The sequence below is a fragment of the Panulirus ornatus genome, chromosome 42 (assembly GCF_036320965.1).
Source record: "Panulirus ornatus isolate Po-2019 chromosome 42, ASM3632096v1, whole genome shotgun sequence".
In the NCBI taxonomy this organism is placed as follows: domain Eukaryota; kingdom Metazoa; phylum Arthropoda; class Malacostraca; order Decapoda; family Palinuridae; genus Panulirus; species Panulirus ornatus.
The window spans coordinates 20,002,419-20,020,632 of record NC_092265.1 but is presented as its reverse complement, the minus strand read 5'-3'; positions in this window follow the sequence as shown (position 1 = coordinate 20,020,632).

The following is an 18,214-nucleotide window of genomic DNA, read 5'->3' as shown; positions in this document are numbered from 1 at the left end:
CACAAGAGAGGAATATAACAGTCAGTTGATATACATCGAAGAGACGAAGCTAGGACGCCATTTGGTAAACATGTGAATGTCCAAAACATACAACGAGCGTTCATAAACTTATCATTTTACAAATCTTATCAAGAATAAATTTATCTAATTTATACAGACCATCACTAATATTAAGATTATAATTCTTTGTGTATTTAATAATAGAAGATTCAATGATATTTCTCTTGGTAATAGAGTTAGAGTTAACAACTGAGATGGCGTTACTCCAGTCAATACAATGATCATAGTTTTTGCTCTCTCAACAACACTCTTTTTATTACCACACATCTCACTTACCCTTTCATAACTTACTCGATCAAACCAACTCACACCACATACTGTCTTCAAACATCTCATTTCCATCACATCCACACTCCTCCGCACAACCCTATCTATATCCCACACATATATACATATATACACATATACATATTCATACTTAGTCGCCTTCGTCCATTCTCGGCGCCACCCCGCTCCACAGGAAATAGCATCGCAACCCTCTGCATCAGCGATTTAGCACGAGACTGTCATGTATAATGCACCGAAAGCACAGCTTTCTATCCATATCCGGGCCCCACGGACCTTTCTATTGTTTACCCCAGACGTTTCACATGCCCTGGTTCAGTCCATTGACAGCATTTCGACCCCAGCATACCATATCATTCCAATTCACTTTATTCCGTGCGCGCCTTTTACACTCCTGCATGTTCAGGCCTCGATTGTTCAAAATCTTCGATTAGTGTGTTTAAGACCTACAATATACACAAAAGTCGAAGATTTTCAAATCTTTCCATCCTCAAAACACCATGTATGCTTTACCATCGAAGTTACCAATGAGCGATTAGCTTAGCCGATCAGCTCCACCCACCTGTCTCGACCCGGGTCCCGGATTCGATTCTGGCTGTTGGAGGTTTGTATGTTCTATGAAGGTGCGCGTTGATATGCACTTGTTCGTATTCGTATACCTACGCGTTGTACAGTTAGGTTCGGTAAAATGCTATCTGTTGGCTGTGTGAGCCTGATGGGAAATATCCGGTGCAGGCCCCGTTGCTCACCAACGTGAGACGAAGGGTATTCGAGTACATAATATTCGAATAGTCATTTCCTTTTAGAGGCGATCATAGCCTAGCGGTAGCGATCTCGCCTGTTGCACAGGGGTCCCGGGTTCGATTCTGGCTGTTGGACGTTTGTATGTTCTATGAAGGTGCGCGTTCATTTGCCCTTTGTTCGTATATATATATATATATATATATATATATATATATATATATATGGAATGGGATACCACAGAATATTTAGATATTAATCTTCTTTTTTATGTTCTCTAATTATCTCAGTATCATTTCGCCATTAGGTGGATGCTCAAACACCAGTTATCAATAGCTATCATTAGGAATCTACAAAGAGAGAAAAAACTGCGTCACAAAACTTGGATATGATATGTAAAACACAAACAAAATATAAAGTATCACTCGGATAAAACACAGTACATAGCGCATAAAAGCAAGGGAAAGCACTTAAAAGCGGAAAAAATTACCCATATCATGAAAGGCAGTAAGAGTTGCAATCTAAATACAACATATGAAAACACAGAAATAGAAAAATTTACGGTTGAAGAAAAACACAGAAGAACAATATTACACGAGGTAGGAATAGAATAAGTCCATCACTAATTGCACTAAGTAGGGCCAAGCGAGACCAATATTGTCCAAATGTGGAGTTGAGATCAGGTTGGGCTCGTCTGATTCTCTCTCTTACCTTCGTAACCCAGGACCGCGCTCCTGCCATCCACCAATGGTGGACTCGGTGAAAACTACAAACTTAGGTATGTATCTTCTGTGTCGCTTCTCACAGCAATCGACAGTGGCCAGGCAATGTAAAAAAAAAAATGAGGTTATCAAAAAGAAATAAAAGTACAACACAGATTAACTTAAGCTCCTTGAGTGCATGTGGACCAGACTCTTTAAATGTGGTAAGATTATTTGAGGATTATAAAGATGAAAATTTCATAGCAACTCCCTGAAGGAGGAAAGAGGCATCATAACGACTCATCCTCGAATGGCTGGTCTCCACACGAAACGTAATGGGAGTGTTTGTCTATGCATTCTTTTAGGCATTCCATTTAAGCATATAGTAGCTTTCTAATATTTTGAGTTACCTGGACTATGATGACTAAGGCCCAGTGATATGATAGTGACCTTAAACTATCTTAATGTTCTTCTGTTTGTAGTTTTCAACATAAGATATATATTTACTTTTGTACTTAAACTTGTTCAGTATCACATATAGATGTGTTGTAACTTTTGGTATTCTAACCTGCTTTAACTGATGCGTTTAGGATCTACCATCACGAAAAGCACCCGAGATTTTCCTTAAAAAATCACGAATGTAGTTAAAAGAAATGAAATAATGTTTTACTACAGGTAGACATTAGCAGTACAGATAATGTTCAAGGATGGGGTCTCTTTCAGTACTGAAGTATGAGTTGTATATCCCAGCGGTTGGAAATGCATAGCCACTTTTTCTATTCTAATCTTTGCAAATGTGCTTTTTCCTAAATTCCATCGGGGTACACATTCAGAATCCCTCTAATGCTGGAAAGGGTTCCAACCTCAACCTAACATCGAACTTGAGGGGTTTTCTTTGGCCAGCCTTATATAACATGAGGGATCTTCCGACTCAAGCTAATTTTCCTGGACCTTATTTCTAACCTGACCTACCCCCTAGGCATTCTTAGCCTAACTTAACCAAAGGGCTATTCCAATATAACGTAACTCGATCAAATATAAGGTTTTTTTCTGACCTAACTTAACCAACAGAGTTTCCTGGCCTCACCCAGTATGCTCTCTGAAGTTAAACTAACCTGAACTAATTTAACCTAAGGCCTTTCTCAATGAAATCTAACCTAAACTTACCTGAACTAACTTAACCTAAGCCTTTCTTAATGAAATATAACCTAAACTAACTTAACCAAACTTAACCTATGGCCTTTCTTAATGAAATCTAACCTAACCTCACCTAACCTAACCTAATCTAACATAACCTATCCTAACCTAGCCTAACCTAACTTAATCTAACCTAACCTATCCTAACTTATCCTAACCTAACCTAACCTAACCTAACCTAACTTTACCTGGCCTCGAAGCTTTCTCAACATAACCCTAAGCCTTTCCTGCATGTACCTAAATATCTGTAATAACGGCCAGGAAATGCACACACACATATCTGGGGTTCCGTACTCACGCATAATCTTAATTATGAAACACGTTATGTTTCATTTTATAGTGTATAATGGTAGGTATGAGCTACGCTTGGCAAGTGTGTATGTTACTGACATTTAACTTGTTTGTTTAACCATTACTGGGTATATGTCCTTATATCAAACTGATGTGTATGTGTGTGTGTGTGTGTGTGTGTGTGTGTGTGTGTGTGTGTGTGTGTGTTCTAAAGTCATGGACCCCCATCCACTGAACTTTAATATCACAGTTTCTTAATCTGTATTATGCCTTCCGTATTCTCAGTTTTATTAGCAAGTTTAATTCATTAATCTATCATCCTTATATTATAAAAGTTCGTTTTTACATTTTTATTTAACAAGTTTCCTTCTTAAGTTCATGTTATAGTCTCTATTGTTCCATCCAGATATATCATAGCCTCTTGGTCTTACCAGACATCTTTCGAAGAACTATTCACAGTTGTAATCATCAAAAGAGCTGTTTACTTTGTAATCATCTAAAAACTATTTACTGTTTTAATCATTTAAAAGCTTTTTACTGTTGTAATCATCAAAACAGCTATTTACTGTTGTAACCATTTAAAAAGCTTTCTAATGTTGTCATCATCAAAATAGCTATTTACTGTTGTAACCATTTAAAAAGCTTTCTAATGTTGTCATCATCAAAAGAGCTGTTTACTGTCAAAATCATTTAAAAATCTTTTTACTGTTGTAATCATCAAAAGAGTTGTTTACTGTTGTAATCATTTAACAAACTATATACTGTTGTAATCATATATTGAACTGTTAATTGTTGTAACCATTAAAAGAAATGTTTATTTTTGTAATCATTTAAAGAACTATCTACCGTTGCAATCATTTAAGGAACTATATAATGTTGAAATCATCAAATTGGTTTAAGTCTCTAAGAGTGTGAGAGAGTCACCTCATAATCTTCTTTTCCCATAGATATTGCCTCTTACCCCTCACTGTAAGTCTACGCCCTCATTTTTGATCACATCTTTCCTAACCTCCTCTGGAGCTTCTCCATGAGATCTTTATACTTGTAAAACTTTTTGCTGCAGATTTCCTGATCTATGTCCTTGAAAGTGATTCTAATGTTTCCATGCAAACATTTTGTCTCCTTTACGATCCACCCAAGAGAAGACGATGGCTGAAGTGTGAACTCTGGGGTTCTCCCTCACACACACACTGGTTCCTGAAGCTTATTTCTTGGTAATCCTTATCAAGGCCTTCTTTAGCTTCGTCAAAGCCTCATCACTTTGCATTTAGCCGGATTAGATTCCATCCACCATATATAAAGTCTAATATTAGATTCTGTCTACGTTCCCATGTAAGATGATGCAATCCTCATTCCTCTTTTCTTCCCTCATGATCGTTATAACTTCCGCGAACTCATTAGTCGCGAGTCGGGCATAGATCAAGAAGAGCAACTGTCCAAGCACCTCTCCTTGCGGTACACCGTTTGATGTCCACAATCTCTTTCATGGAAACTCCCTCTTTATCCTGCCTGAAACTCTTGCTTCCATGCCACCGTCGTGTGTGGATTAGTATCAAATGTTTTTCTGCAGTCCAGACACACACACACACACACACACACACACACACACACACACACACACACACACACACACACACACACACACACACACACACACACACACACATCTCCCGATCTTCGCTGCGGGTAAAAGCAGAGTTCACTCCCTCGTAAAAGTCAAAGAGGATTGTTACGCATAGCCCCATCTGTGTGTGTGTGTGTGTGTGTGTGTGTGTGTGTGTGTGTGTGTGTGTGTGTGTGTGTCTGTGCGTGTTTGTGTGTGTGTGTGTGTGTGTGTCTGTCTGTCTGTCTGTCTGTGTGCCTGTCTGTCTGTGTCTGTGTCTGTGTGTGTGTGTGTGTGTGTGTGTGTGTGTCTGTGTGTGTCTGTGTGTGTGTGTGTGTGTGTGTGTGTCTGTCTGTCTGTCTGTCTGTCTGTCTGTCTGTCTGTCTGTCTGTCTGTCTGTGCGTGTTTGTGTGTGTTTGTGTCTGTCTGTCTGTCTGTCTGTCCGTCTGTCCGTGTCTGTGTCTGTGTGTGTGTGTGTCTGTGACTGTGTTTGTGTGTCTGTGTCTGTGTCTGTGTGTGTGCATATGTATGTAGTGTATATGTGTAGGAATGTGTGCGTGTTGCGTATACGTATGTGTGTGTTTGTGTGAGCGTATTTGTGTGATTGCAATATGTGCGTGTATGCATGTCATTTGCTTGCAATATGTGCGTGTATGCATGTCATTTGCTTGCAATATGTGCGTGTATACATGTGTGTATCTGTGTATTTGCGTCAGCACATGAGTGTGTCTTTTTTTGGTTTTATTTTCTTCTTGTATTTTCAAATCTATGTTCGTGCATTTTTACTATGATTATCATTAATCCCTTGCTATTTTTGCAGTTCAGTATATACAAAAAAGAAATATGAGTCTTTATATGCAATTGATTTACTGGTCTCTTAAAAATCCCCCAGCATGTGTTATGGCCGAGAAAATAATAGGCAAACTCATAGATATTTGTTCCTCATTTCTAGAAAGGTAAATTAGGTACATCTTTCCCTCATAGGATAACATCATTTAGCAGGTCAGTGATATTAGAGGAATATAGACGTGCTTTTTTCTTCTTGCCTTTTGATACAAAGGATTACAGAGGAATTCAAAACTGCAGCAGATCACTGGCTCCTTTCGAGGTTATTTGTGATTGTGGGAAGATGTCAGAAACTCACATAATGATGAAGTAAAAGTTAGAAGATATACAGATGATATGATTAAGGAGTTCACAAATAATGTAAGTCATGGTCTTAAAGAGAAATATTTACCAAGTCTACTCTTAAACATAACTATATTACTACTTTCAGCCACTCTAACTAGCAGTTCATTTAGTAAGTTAACATTCCTGTGGATGCTAGAACTGATTTCATTAAAGGTTCCTGGCTTCAGAATTCTTAAAATGGGACATGGAAACATTACGAGAGGTCTTGATACGTTATGCCAAGAAGTGACGTCCCTAGTGTGTCTAAACAGAGGTGTTCGTCAGGTCACATGATCGCTAGATTGTTGTATTAATTTCCTACACACTGTACAGAATGTTATCTTGCAAAAGAAAAAGAATTATGATCAAGAGAAAGAAATCGATAAAAATGATAGCTTAAGTTAGATGAGAAAATACAAGCATGATGGGTAAAGGAAATATATCTTTGTACATCTTTATCTCATTCTAATATCTGTACAGATATCTGTAGAGATAGCAGAATCCATTCACATTGGAAAGAAAGCACCTGTCATCAACACTCAAACATACATGACCCCCCGCCATACAGCTCTATGATGGCCCGTCAATAACACGTAGACCTAATGCCATTTCAAGACAGGTGGAACACGTCACCTCCCTGCAACACGCTACCGAGTCTGACATTTCAGAACATGAGGAACGTGTCATTGACCCACCCGGGTCCTGGGTTACAAAGGTCAGAGAGAATCAGACCAGTCCAACCTGACCTCACCTTCACACCCGGAAAAACGGTCTCGCTTGGCCCAACGTAGTGTATTTCATGATGAACTGTCTATATTCTTACCTCGTTTGATATTGTTCTGTGTTTCGTCAGCTATTCCTGATAATGCCAATGTGAAGGTGAAAGCTTGATTAAAAAAGAATGGATGATTTTCCACAACTGGTATTAGGGCACCCACTTTATGGAAGAATAATGTTGAAAAAAAGAGAACATAAAAAAGAAGATTAATAAATCTAGATATGCGGTAGTATTCAATTTCACGTAAAGTGTGTGGAAGAAGAAAGTTAAGAGTAAATGTGAATAAGAGCAAGGTTATTAGGTACAGTAGGGTTGAGGGTCAAGTCAATTGGGAGGTGAGTTTGAATGGAGAAAAACTGGAGGAAGTGAAGTGTTTTAGATATCTGGGAGTGGATCTGTCAGCGGATGGAACCATGGAAGCGGAAGTGGATCATAGGGTGGGGGAGGGGGCGAAAATTTTGGGAGCCTTGAAAAATGTGTGGAAGTCGAGAACATTATCTCGGAAAGCAAAAATGGGTATGTTTGAAGGAATAGTGGTTCCAACAATGTTGTATGGTTGCGAGGCGTGGGCTATGGATAGAGTTGTGCGCAGGAGGATGGATGTGCTGGAAATGAGATGTTTGAGGACAATGTGTGGTGTGAGGTGGTTTGATCGAGTAAGTAACGTAAGGGTAAGAGAGATGTGTGGAAATAAAAAGAGCGTGGTTGAGAGAGCAGAAGAGGGTGTTTTGAAATGGTTTGGGCACATGGAGAGAATGAGTGAGGAAAGATTGACCAAGAGGATATATGTGTCGGAGGTGGGGGGAACGAGGAGAAGAGGGAGACCAAATTGGAGGTGGATAGATGGAGTGAAAAAGATTTTGTGTGATCGGGGCCTGAACATGCAGGAGGGTGTAAGGAGGGCAAGGAATAGAGTGAATTGGAGCGATGTGGTATACAGGGGTTGACGTGCTGTCAGTGGAGTAAATCAAGGCATGTGAAGCGTCTGGGGTAAACCATGGAAAGCTGTGTAGGATGTATATTTGCGTGTGTGGACGTGTGTATGTACATGTGTATGGGGGGGGGGGTTGGGCCATTTCTTTCGTCTGTTTCCTTGCGCTACCTCGCAAACGCGGGAGACAGCGACAAAGTATAAAAAAAAAAAAAAAAAAAAAAAAAAATATATATATATATATATATGTATATATATATATATATATATATATATATATATATATATATATATATATATATATATATATATATATATATATATATATATATATATATATTCATTTATTTATTTAGCTATTTTGCTTTGTCGCTGTCTCCCGCGTTAGCGAGGTAGCGCAAGGAAACAGATGAAAGAATGGCCCAACCCGCCCACAAACACATGCATATACATACACGTCCACACACGCAAATATACATACCCATACATCTCAATGCACACATACATATACACACAGACATATACATACATACACATGTACATAATTCATACTGTCTACCTTTATTTGTTCCCATCGCCACCTCGCTACACATAGAATAACAACCCCCTCCCCCGTCATGTGTGCGAGGTAGCACTAGGAAAAGACGCCAAAGGCCCCATTCGTTCACACTCAGTCTCTAACTGTCATGTAAATAATGCACCGAAACCACAGATCCCTTTCCACATCCAGGCCCCACACAACTTTCCATGGTTTACCCCAGACGCTTCACATGCCCTGGTTCAATCCATTGACAGCACGTCGACCCCGGTATACCACATCGTTCCAATTCACTCTATTCCTTGCACGCCTTTCACCCTCCTGCATGTTGAGGCCCCGATCATTCAAAATCTTTTTCACTCCATCTTTCCACCTCCAATTTGGTCTCCCACTTCTCCTCGTTCCCTCCACCTCTGACACTTATATCCTCTTGGTCAATCTTTCCTCACTCATTCTCTCCATGTGACCAAACCATTTCAAAACACCCTCTTCTGCTCTCTCAACCACACTCTTTTTATTTCCACACATCTCTCTTACCCTTACATTACTTACTCGATCAAACCACCTCACACCACATATTGTCCGCAAATATCTCATTTCCAGCACATCCACCCTCCTGCGCACAACTCTATCTATAGCCCACGCCTCGCAACCATACAACATTGTTGGAACCACTATTCCTTCAAACATACCCATTTTTGCTTTCCGAGATAATGTTCTCGATTTCCACGCATTCTTCAACGCCCTCAGAACTTTTGCCCCCTCCCCCACCCCATGATTCACTTCCGCTTCCATGGTTCCATCCGCTGCCAAATCCACTCCCAGATATCTAAAACACTTCACTTCCTCAAATTTTTCTCCATTTAAACTTACCTCCCAGTTGACTTGTCCCTCAACCCTACTGTACCTAATAACCTTGCTCTTATTCGCATTTTCTCTCAGCTTTCTTCTTTCACACGCTTTACCAAACTCAATCACCAGCTTCTGCAGTTTCTCACACGAATCCGCCACCAGCGCTGCATCATCAGTGAACAACAACTGACTCACTTCCTAAGCTCTCATCCACAACAGACTGCATATTTGCTCCTCTTTCCAAAACTCTTGCATTCACCTCCCTAACAACCTCATCCATAAACAAATAAAACAACATGAAGACATCACACACCCCTGCTTCAAACCAACATTCGCTGAGAACCAATCACTTTCCTCTCTTCCTACACGTACACATGCCTTACATCCTCGATGAAAACTTTTCACTGCTTCTAACAACTTGCCTTCCACACCATATATTCTTAATACCTTCCACAGAGCATCTCTATCAACTCTATCATATACCTTCTCCAGATCCATAAATGCTACATACATATTCATTTGCTTTTCTAAGTATTTCTCACATGCATTCTTCAAAGCAAACACCTGATCCACACATCCACTACCACTTCTGAAACCACACTGCTCTTTCCCAATCTGATGCTCTGTACATGCCTTCACCCTCTCAACACCCTCCCATACAACGTCCCAGGAACACTCAACAAACCCATACCTCTGTAATTTGAGCACTCACCCCCATCCCCTTTACCTTTGTACAATGGCACCATGCAAGCATTCCGCCAATCCTCAGGCACCTCACCATGAGTCATACGTACATTAAATAACCTTACCAACCAGTCAACAATACAGTCACCCACTTTTTTGATAACTTCTACTGCACTACTATCCAAACCCGCTGCATTGCCGGCTTTCATCTTCTGCAAAGCTTTTACTACCTCTTCTCTATTTACCAAATCATTCTCCCTAACCCTCTCACTTTGCACACCACCTCAACCAAAACACCCTATATCTGCCACTCTATCATCAAACACATTCAAAAAACCTTCAAAATACTCACTCCATATCCTTCTTACATCAGCACTATTTGTTATCACCACCCCATTAGCCCCCTTCACTGAAGTTCCCATTTGTGCCCATGTCTTACGCACTTTATTTACCTAATTCCAAAACGTCTTTTTATTCTTCCTAATATTTAATGATACTCTCTCAACCCAACTTTTATTTGCCCTCTTTTTCACCACTTGCACATTTCTCTGGACCTCCTGGCTCTTTCTTTTATACATCTCACAGTCATTTACATTATTTCCCTGCAAAAATCGTCCAAATGCCTTTCTCTTCTCTTTCACCAATAATGTTACCTCTTATCCCACCACCCACTACCCTTTCTAATCTGCCCACTTCCCACGCTTCTCATGCCAAAAGCATCTTTTGCACAAGCCATCGCTGCTTCCCTAAATACATCCCACTCGTCCCCCACTCACCGTACGTCCTTTGTTCTCACCTTTTTCCATTCTGTACTCAGTCTCTCCTGATACTTCCTCACACAAGTCTCCTAACATATATATATATATATATATATATATATATATATATATATATATATATATATATATATATATATATATATATATATATATATATATATATATATATATATATATATATATCCCTGGGGATAGGGGTGAAAGAATACTTCCCACGTATTCCTCGCGTGTCGTAGAAAGCGACTAGAGGGGACGGGAGCGGGGGGCCAGAAATCCTCCCCTCCTTGTATTAACTTTCTAAAATGGGAAACAGAAGAAGGAGTCACGCGGGGAGTGCTCATCCTCCTCGAAGGCTCAGAGTGGGGTGCCTAAATGTGTGTGGATGTAACCAAGATGTGAAAAAAGGAGAGATAGGTAGTATGTTTGAGGAAAGGAACCTGGATGTTTTGGCTCTGAGTGAAACGAAGCTCAAGGGTAAAGGGGAAGAGTGGTTTGGGAATGTCTGGGGAGTAAAGTCATGGGTTAGTGAGAGGACAAGAGCAAGGGAAGGAGTAGCAATACTCCTGAAACAGGAGTTGTGGGAGTATGTGATAGAGTGTAAGAAAGTAAATTCTCGATTAATATGGGTAAAACTGAAAGTTGATGGAGAGAGGTGGGTGATTATTGGTGCATATGCACCTGGGCATGAGAAGAAAGATCAAGAGAGACAAGTGTTTTGGGAGCAGCTGAATGAGTGTGTTAGTGGTTTTGATGCACGAGACCGGGTCATAGTGATGGGTGATTTGAATGCAAAGGTGAGTAATGTGGCAGTTGAGGGAATAATTGGTATACAAGGGGGGTTCAGTGTTGTAAATGGAAATGGTGAAGAGCTTGTAGATTTATGTGCTGAAAAAGGACTGATGATTGGGAATACCTGGTTTAAAAAGCGAGATATACATAAGTATACTTATGTAAGTAGGAGAGATGGCCAAAGAGCGTTATTGGATTACGTGTTAATTGACAGGCGTGCGAAAGAGAGACTTTTGGATGTTAATGTGCTGAGAGGTGCAACTGGAGGGATGTCTGATCATTATCGTGGAGGCTAAGGTGAAGATTTGTATGGGTTTTCAGAAAAGAAGAGTGAATGTTGGGGTGAAGAGGGTGGTGAGAGTAAGTGAGCTTGAGAAGGAGACCTGTGTGAGGAAGTACCAGGAGAGACTGAGTACAGAATGGAAAAAGGTGAGAACAATGGAAGTAAGGGGAGTGGGGGAGGAATGGGATGTATTTAGGGAATCAGTGATGGATTGCGCAAAAGATGCTTGTGGCATGAGAAGAGTGGGAGGTGGGTTGATTAGAAAGGGTAGTGAGTGGTGGGATGAAGAAGTAAGAGTATTAGTGAAAGAGAAGAGAGAGGCATTTAGACGATTTTTGCGGGGAAAAAATGCAATTGAGTGGGAGATGTATAAAAGAAAGAGACAGGAGGTCAAGAGAAAGGTGCAAGAGGTGAAAAAAAGGGCAAATGAGAATTGGGGTGAGAGAGTATCATTAAATTTTAGGGAGAATAAAAAGATGTTCTGGAAGGAGGTAAATAAAGTGCGTAAGACAAGGGAGCAAATGGGAACTGCGGTGAAGGGCGCAAGTGGGGAGGTGATAACAAGTAGTGGTGATGTGAGAAGGAGATGGAGTGAGTATTTTGAAGGTTTGTTGAATGTGTTTGATGATAGAGTGGCAGATATAGGGTGTTTTGGTCGAGGTGGTGTGCAAAGTGAGAGGGTTAGGGAAAATGATTTGGTAAACAGAGAAGAGGTAGTGAAAGCTTTGCGGAAGATGAAAGCCGGCAAGGCAGCAGGTTTGGATGGTATTGCAGTGGAATTTATTAAAAAAGGGGGTGACTGTATTGTTGACTGGTTGGTAAGGTTATTTAATGTATGTATGACTCATGGTGAGGTGCCTGAGGATTGGCGGAATGCGTGCATAGTGCCATTGTACAAAGGCAAAGGGGATAAGAGTGAGTGCTCAAATTACAGAGGTATAAGTTTGTTGAGTATTCCTGGTAAATTATATGGGAGGGTATTGATTGAGAGGGTGAAGGCATGTACAGAGCATCAGATTGGGGAAGAGCAGTGTGGTTTCAGAAGTGGTAGAGGATGTGTGGATCAGGTGTTTGCTTTGAAGAATGTATGTGAGAAATATTTAGAAAAGCAAATGGATTTGTATGTAGCATTTATGGATCTGGAGAAGGCATATGATAGAGTTGATAGAGATGCTCTGTGGAAGGTATTAAGAATATATGGTGTGGGAGGAAAGTTGTTAGAAGCAGTGAAAAGTTTTTATCGAGGATGTAAGGCATGTGTACGTGTAGGAAGAGAGGAAAGTGATTGGTTCTCAGTGAATGTAGGTTTGCGGCAGGGGTGTGTGATGTCTCCATGGTTGTTTAATTTGTTTATGGATGGGGTTGTTAGGGAGGTAAATGCAAGAGTTTTGGAAAGAGGGGCAAGTATGAAGTCTGTTGGGGATGAGAGAGCTTGGGAAGTGAGTCAGTTGTTGTTCGCTGATGATACAGCGCTGGTGGCTGATTCATGTGAGAAACTGCAGAAGCTGGTGACTGAGTTTGGAAAAGTGTGTGGAAGAAGAAAGTTAAGAGTAAATGTGAATAAGAGCAAGGTTATTAGGTACAGTAGGGTTGAGGGTCAAGTTAATTGGGAGGTGAGTTTGAATGGAGAAAAACTGGAGGAAGTGAAGTGTTTTAGATATCTGGGAGTGGATCTGGCAGCGGATGGAACCATGGAAGCGGAAGTGGATCATAGGGTGGGGGAGGGGGCGAAAATCCTGGGGGCCTTGAAGAATGTGTGGAAGTCGAGAACATTATCTCGGAAAGCAAAAATGGGTATGTTTGAAGGAATAGTGGTTCCAACAATGTTGTATGGTTGCGAGGCGTGGGCTATGGATAGAGTTGTGCGCAGGAGGATGGATGTGCTGGAAATGAGATGTTTGAGGACAATGTGTGGTGTGAGGTAGTTTGATCGAGTGAGTAACGTAAGGGTAAGAGAGATGTGTGGAAATAAAAAGAGCGTGGTTGAGAGAGCAGAAGAGGGTGTTTTGAAGTGGTTTGGGCACATGGAGAGGATGAGTGAGGAAAGATTGACCAAGAGGATATATGTGTCGGAGGTGGAGGGAACAAGGAGAAGAGGGAGACCAAATTGGAGGTGGATAGATGGAGTGAAAAAGATTTTGTGTGATCGGGGCCTGGACATGCAGGAGGGTGAAAGGAGGGCAAGGAATAGAGTGAATTGGAGCGATGTGGTATACCGGGGTTGACGTGCTGTCAGTGGATTGAAGCAGGGCATGTGAAGCGTCTGGGGTAAACCATGGAAAGCTGTGTAGGTATGTATATTTGCGTGTGTGGACGTATGTATATACATGTGTATGGGGGTGGGTTGGGCCATTCCTTTCGTCTGTTTCCTTGCGCTACCTCGCAAATGCGGGAGACAGCGACAAAGCAAAAAATATATATATATATATATATATATATATATATATATATATATATATATAAGGCTTTTGTATTCCAAATTCCATTTGTTTCATGAGTAGTTATCTGGCTGTGGCCTATCATCCTACAGGCCCATTCGTTCACCCCCGCTGAACTTTATGACTATGATGCTCAAACATATTGTCGACCAAAATTTTTCGTACTGATATTTTACATACACACACACACACACACACACACACACACACACACACACACACCGACACACAAAACAGATGTATGTTTGTTATGTACATTGATAATGTGGTACACTTTTCAATATGAAAATTGTAATATAAGCTCAACAGTAAAGAATTCATTACAAGGTTTGCTCTGATGTAAATGAATTATTTGTTTTTTCATCGTATTGAGATAATGAGAATGTAATTTGCATTGCTTGCTAGAATTACCCTCTGAGACACCTACTCCAATGGTATTTGCTGGTCATATAATTACCTCATAACAAAATAACTCATTTACATAATAAACGTCGCTACAACGTGTTGCTAGGCCAGGCTTAATACCCCAAATGGAAGGAATTTTACGTTACGTTATCACAATATCCACCGTAATTAGCTTACAATTGCGGAGGTAATTACATTTGTAAGGTGCCCACTGAGGGAATTGCAGTATCGCTCAACTATATTTTCTCTACTAATCACTCACTGCTCTTTATGTTTATATATATATGGTCCATCTATTTCATGATAATCCTCTTATCTTTCACCTCGTAATGTTATATAATATGTAATATGCTTTTCCATATCGGAAGTAAGTAGAGACACATGACACATTCCCGTTTATTCTATCTTCCGACATTCCTTTCTAAAAAAAAAATTTCCTTCTGGCATAATATTAGTCCTGCAAGGTATTTCTTTCTGCCTGTTTTCCGTCCTCGTGCGGCCGGAGGGAGTGGAATGTGAGGAAAGGGCCTTTGCTGTGCTATCCTATTCTTTTACTCCTATTAATCTGCGTTTTTTTATTAGCGTTAAAAGACCAAACCAACTCGCTTGGGTCTGTGTGGTCTGTCTGTCTATGTAACTCTCTCTCTCTCTCTCTCTCTCTCTCTCTCTCTCTCTCTCTCTCTCTCTCTCTCTCTCTCTCTCTCTCTCTCTCTCTCTCAGCGACAAAGCAAAAAAAAAAGATATATATATATATATATATATATATATATATATATATATATATATATATATATATATATATATATATTTTTTTTTTTTTCACTTTGTCGCTGTCTCCCGCGTTTGCGAGGTAGCGCAAGGAAACAGACGAAAGAAATGGCCCAACCCACCCCCATACACATGTATATACATACGTCCACACACGCAAATATACATACCTACACAGCTTTCCATGGTTTACCCCAGACGCTTCACATTCCCTGATTCAATCCACTGACAGCACGTCAACCCCGGAATACCATATCGATCCAATTCACTCTATTCCTTGCCCTCCTTTCACCCTCCTGCATGTTCAGGCCCCTATCACACAAAATCTTTTTCATTCCATCTTTCCACATCCAATTTGGTCTCCCACTTCTCCTCGTTCCCTCCACCTCCGACACATATATCCTCTTGGTCAATCTTTCCTCACTCATTCTCTCCATGTGCCCAAACCATTTCAAAACACCCTCTTCTGCTCTCTCAACCACGCTCTTTTTATTTCCACACATCTCTCTTACCCTTACGTTACTTACTCGATCAAACCACCTCACACCACACATTGTCCTGAAACATCTCATTTCCAGCACATCCATCCTCCTGCGCACAACTCTATCCATAGCCCACGCCTCGCAACCATACAACATTGTTGGAACCACTATTCCTTCAAACATACCCATTTTTGCTTTCCGAGATAATGTTCTCGACCTCCACACATTCTTCAAGGCTCCCAGGATTTTCGCCCCCTCCCCCACCCTATGATCCACTTCCGCTTCCATGGTTCCATCCGCTGCCAGATCCACTCCCAGATATCTAAAACACTTTACTTCCTCCAGTTTTTCTCCATTCAAACTTACCTCCCAATTGACTTGATCCTCAACCCTACTGTACCTAATTACCTTGCTCTTATTCACATTTACTCTTAACTTTCTTCTTTCACACACTTTACCAAACTCAGTCACCAGCTTCTGCAGTTTCTCACATGAATCAGCCACCAGCGCTGTATCATCAGCGAACAACAACTGACTCACTTCCCAAGCTCTCTCATCCCCAACAGACTTCATACTTGCCCCTCTTTCCAAAACTCTTGCATTCACCTCCCTAACAACCCCATCCATAAACAAATTAAACAACCATGGAGACATCACACACCCATGCCGCAAACCTACATTCACTGAGAACCAATCACTTTCCTTTCTTCCTACACGTACACATGCCTTACATCCTCGATAAAAACTTTTCACTGCTTCCAACAACTTGCCTCCCACACCAAATATTCTTAATACCTTCCACAGAGCATCCCTATCAACTCTATCATATGCCTTCTCCAGATCCATAAATGCTACATACAAATCCATTTGCTTTTCTCTCTCTCTCTCTCTCTCTCTCTCTCTCTCTCTATATATATATATATATATATATATATATATATATATATATATATATATATATATATGTATATATATATATATATATATATATATATATATATATATATATATATATATATATATATATATATATATATATATATATATATATATATATATATATATATATATATATATATATATATATATATATTCATAACAACGTTTGTAATTAAAGCACTTTCATAGAACAAATCATGCCCTCCAACAGCCGGGACTCAAACCCAGGACCATTTGCGTGGTACCTGGGAACGCTAACCGTTCGGCTATGATCGCCCCATATAAGAAAATGACTATTCAAAATCAAATACCCTACGTCTCTCATCCATGAGCAACGGGGTCTAGACCGGTCAAATCCCATCAGGTTCACATTGTCAATAGCTAGCCTTCTACAGAACATTTACTATTAAACGCGGAGGTTTATTTACACGAATATATATATATATATATGAACTCACAATTTCACATAACACATAATGCCCTCCAACAGCAAGGACTCGAACCTAGGAACTTTGCTTGATAGTTGGGAACGCTAACTGCTCGGCTATGGTCGGCCCAATAGGAAACGACTATTCGATTACAAGTAATCGAATACCCTTCGTTTCATATCCATGAGCAATGGGGTCTAAATCGGTCAAATCCCATCAGGCTCAGAGCAGCAGTGGCTAGCATTTTACAAAACCGTTGCTGTTAAACGCGGAAATACATGACCACGAATATGCTGCTTATGAATGAGTGTGTTCCATTTACTGCCGTGTCCACTTCCAGGTATCTGAAACACTTCACATCATCCAGTTATCTCCATTCAATCTTATATCCAAATTAACTTGTGCCTACACCCTGCTGAACCTTGCTTTTTATTCATTTTACTCTCAACTTTCTCCTTTCACACACAATTCCAAACTTAGTCACTAACTTCTGCAGTTTCTCACTCAAATCAGCCAACAGTGCTATAACATCGGCGAAAACAACTGACTCATTTCCCAGGCCCTTACATCCTTGAAAAACCTTCTCACTGCCTCTAGCAACCTACCTCCCACACCATATACCTTTAAGACGTTCCACAAAGCGTCTCTTTCATCCCTGTCATATGCCTTCTCCTTATCCATAAAAGCCACATACAAATCCACCTGTTTTTCTAAGTATTTCTCACAAACATTCTTCAACGCAAACACCTGAACCACACATCCTCTACCACTTCGGAAACCACGCTGGTCTTCCCCAATCTGTACGTGCCTTCACCCTCTCAATCAATTCCCCCCGCCCCACTCCACCCCACCCTACCAACATATGATTTCCCATGTTTACTCGACAAACTTATTCCTCAATAATTTGAACACTCATGTTTATCCCCTTTGCTTTTATACAATGGCACTATACATACCTTCCTGCAATGCTCAACCACTTCACCATAATCCATATATACACTGAATATCATTACAAACTAATCAACTACACAGCATCCTTCTTTCTTAAAAAGCTCAACTGCAATACCATTCA